The sequence below is a fragment of the Sceloporus undulatus genome, chromosome 1 (genome assembly GCF_019175285.1).
Source record: "Sceloporus undulatus isolate JIND9_A2432 ecotype Alabama chromosome 1, SceUnd_v1.1, whole genome shotgun sequence".
Classification (NCBI taxonomy): domain Eukaryota; kingdom Metazoa; phylum Chordata; class Lepidosauria; order Squamata; family Phrynosomatidae; genus Sceloporus; species Sceloporus undulatus.
The window spans coordinates 179,820,023-179,824,173 of record NC_056522.1 but is presented as its reverse complement, the minus strand read 5'-3'; positions in this window follow the sequence as shown (position 1 = coordinate 179,824,173).

Sequence of the window (4,151 nt, the reverse complement as noted above, 5' to 3'; positions counted from 1 at the left end):
ATGTGCATGCATGCATGCATACATACATACATACTTCATATAGCCACAAAGAGCTTAACTGTCTGTGAATTTTTTAAAAATATAGTTTTTAAAACAAAAACAAGGCTACATACTAGGAAAAGATCTGTTAATTTTAATGGACTAAAAAGCCAGGGAACTCATTATGGTGGCCACAGGGAATCAGACTCCCCACAGTGCATTTTCCAGTCCCTTGCATATGATTCATATGTCGAACAGTGTGACATTTGGAATCAATTAGTTGCACATACTTGTACGAAGCAAATTAACAAGCTTTTTGTGAAAAGGGTTTATCAAGAAAGAATTAATAACTGAAACAAACTCAACTATTTCAGTTTGGTCTGATTCCAGCCAAAATTAAAGTCCACTGATCAGTAGGAGAGAGGCAAACATTAGAATTACAGATTTGGATAAGATAGGAAGAGCCATTTAGTCCAACCACTTGTCATGCAGGAATATACAACTAAGCACTCCTGAAAGATGGTCATTGTGCTTCTCTTTAAGCATCACCAAAGATGGAGAATCCATTGGCAGTGATGTAGACTCGATTCAATTGACTTGGACTCAAGTCGGGCCCGGATCACTTCAGTGACTTGACTTGGCAATAAATGATGCCTGCCTCAACTCAACTCACAACTTACATATTTTAGCAACCAACTTGCTGACATCAATCACTTTGAGCCACAGGCAAGATCCACTCTCAGAGAGAGGAGCATATTTTTTTTCCAGAGGAACAGAAAATGCATTAGGCAATGGGCTTGAGGTTGAAGGATCCTTCTAAAGCTTTTGAAAAACTTTAGAAGACTCCTCTGATCTGCAGCAGGGACATGCTGCTGAGCAGATATCAACCTCAGCCTCAAGCACATTGCCTAACACATTTGCTGTTCCCCTCTGAGAAATCCGCTTGCCTCCTTTCTTTCTGTTAATGTTGGATCTGAGACTTGAGACTCAAGTTGAGACTTGAAGGTAGAGAATTGGGACTTAACTTGAGACTTTGAGTAAAAGACTTGCTGGGCAACTCAAATAGGGTCCTTTGATTCATCTTGCCTATCCGCCCACAAAATCCAATTATGCTTCAGACAATAGTGTTAAGGGAAGTTGAACTTTTTTTATTTGTTTAATATCTTCTCTTCCTTCACAAAAAAAAACCCACAATCAGCTTACAAATAACATAAAACACACAAAACACAAAAAAAAAACAAGTCTAAGAACAGAAATAAATTATAAAATGCAATGCAATAAATATAGAAAGAACAGATGTAAATCATTATTTTAATCTATGGGAATCAGATAAGAAACTTCAGAAAGCTTGAAAATGTCACATTCAAAATGTTTTCAAGCATGTAAGAATATATTTGCTTTAAAACACTTTCAGACATATGTTTCACCCTAATATTATATGACTCATGAGGAATTTGTTGTTGTTATTGTAATTGTTTTGTGCCTTCAAGTTGTTTCTGACTTAGGGTGACCATAAGGAAAACTTATCAAGGAGTTTTTCTTGTCAAGATTTGTTCAGAGAGGGGTTGCCATTGCCTTCCCCTGAGGCTGAAAGCATGCGACTTGCCCAAGGATGGTTACCCAGTAGGTATCATGGCCAAGCGGGAAATCAAATCCTGGTCTCCAATGCCACAGTCAAACCACTATGCCATGCTGGCTCTCTCATAAGGATTTTGTCTTTGGTGGTGGTGGTGGTGGGTGTCTTCAAGCCACTACTTATTTATGGTGACCATAAGGCAAATCTATCACAAGGCTTTCTTGGCAAGTTTTTTTTAGAAAGGGTTTACTATTGCCATCCTCTGAGGCTGAGAGAGTGTGACTTGCCCAAGGTCACCCAATGGGTTTCTGTGGCTGAACAGGGATTCAAACCCTAGTTCTCAGAGTTGCAGTCCAATGCTCAAATCACTGGGAACAAGAATTTAAACATCCCAAACCCCAGTTTGACCACTGTTCTGACCACTATAAAGTAATGTCTCTTATTCAGCAATGCATGCTATGTAAAAGTTTAACAAATTATGTCTCAAATCTTTCATGAGGAATAGAAATTGATATTTTAAAAAGACATGTCATAGGGTTGCATAAAATAAAGAGTGAACTGTGCATTCTTACTCCATCCTGTGTTCAGTGCCATAATTTTGTGTTCCGTGCCAGATTATGTTAAACTCTTATACCGTATGCATTGTTGAACAGGAGACCTTACTTTATAGTGGTCAGAATAGTGGTCAAACTGGGGTTTGGGATGTCTACATTCTTGTTCCCAGTGAGCTATGAAACTCAATGAGTTACCTTGGGTCAGCCATCATCTCAAAGTGATCTACCTCACAGGGCTGTTGCATGAAGACAGAGTGGGGAAGAGGAAAACCATTATGCTGCCCTCTGATCATTGAAGGAAAAATTGTATTTCTATTTATAATCACTAACTAATAGATATACCACAGTGAAGTAGCAGGAAAGAACTCTGGAAGAAATTACAGTCCTCCCATTGGATTACTTTAGGGAAGTTGCACAGAACTTCAGAAAAAAATGTCTATGTCCAAGCATTGAAAAGCAAACCCTGAATAAAGAAAGAAAATAACAAGCCTGGATCAAACATCTGACTAAAACATGGAAATTAATACCAAAGACACAAAGTGCAAAGAGAAATGAGTGGCAAATGCTTGCTCTTGCTACTTCTAGCCTCCCTGATATTTATACATCCATAGAGAAGTAAAATGGATGTGAAATGGGAGCAGGCATGAATGCCCTGCATTTGCAACCATGGGCATATGTAATGCAATATATTAACAAAATGGGGATTAGAGATCATTTGAGACTCCTGAAAAGCCAATATCTGTCTTTTGGCATTAATGGAAGATGCATGCAAGCAGAGAAAAGACAGCTACAGCCCTTTGCAAGCCAAGAATGAAACAGCAATTTTGTTCACTTAATTGATTTCCTTAGAGAGGTGCCTGGTGAATTAAATTAAGAGAGCTAGGTAGACTGTGGGGCTAGGAAAAGAGCCATTCAGATAGGACAGATTGCTGCAGGGTAACAAATGGCTGATTTACAACCTGAACGTGAGATCTGCTGCTCCAGGGATTTCAATAGGTGCTTTATGAGAATGTCCCTCTGGTTGCTGCAGCACTGCAGTGCCACCAAAAAATGAATGTTCATGCTGATCCTGCAGAAACATAGTTCTAGCAGGTCAGTCACATTTGCTAATGGGAATGGACGACTAGGGCATTTATGGATTAGAAATCCATTCTAGACTATTTCTCATTTGCACAAATTCCAGGGCAATTGACAATCATACTAGTTATTCATTTTATTTATTTAAAGTATTTTTTGGATTGACTTCCAGCCTGCAAGGGCTCCTGAGGCAAATAAACAAACTGCAAATTGTATTAAAATTACTGTATACAAAGATAAAAAACATTTTAAAAACACATTAAAATGCTATTTAAAAACTCCTATAAGCAGTCTAAAAACAATCTTAGATTCCAGTTTTAAAACACTCATTTCTACCACTGAACTCCATGCAGAACATCACTGTTTTAGCTGCCCACTGAAAGTTTAAAAGAGATGGGGTCAACCTATTTTCCTCGGGTTGAGAATTCCACAGTTGAGGTGCTGCTACAAAGAAAACCCTATTACATGTATGCACCAACCTAATTTCACAAGACGTTGGGACACACAACAGGGCTTCCTCTGAAGATCTCATATTTCTGTCAGACTCATATAGGAGAAGGCAGTCTTTTAGGTATCTTGACCCCAAGTTGTTGAGGGCCAACACTTTGAATGATATTCCCACCCATCCAGGAATCAACCATGTGACTTTGGACTGTAAATGCTGGATTTTACACATGTGGCTACATCTGGGAGTGGTATCTCAGAAGGAAGAGGAAAAGGAGGTGAAGCAGGCATGCCAGGTGGGCAAAGACAGCAGATATTCACTTCCACTTTGTGTTGATAGACCTGACCAGGAAAGAAATATCATCCAGTCCAAGGAATGGAGGAAATAATCTACTTCTTTACACAGCACATAGTTAAATGATAGAATTCCCTTTCACAAGACTTAACCATGGCTACCAGTTTGGATGGCTTCAAAAGGGATGTGGATAAGATAAATTAATGGAAGTTGGGGAATCAATGGA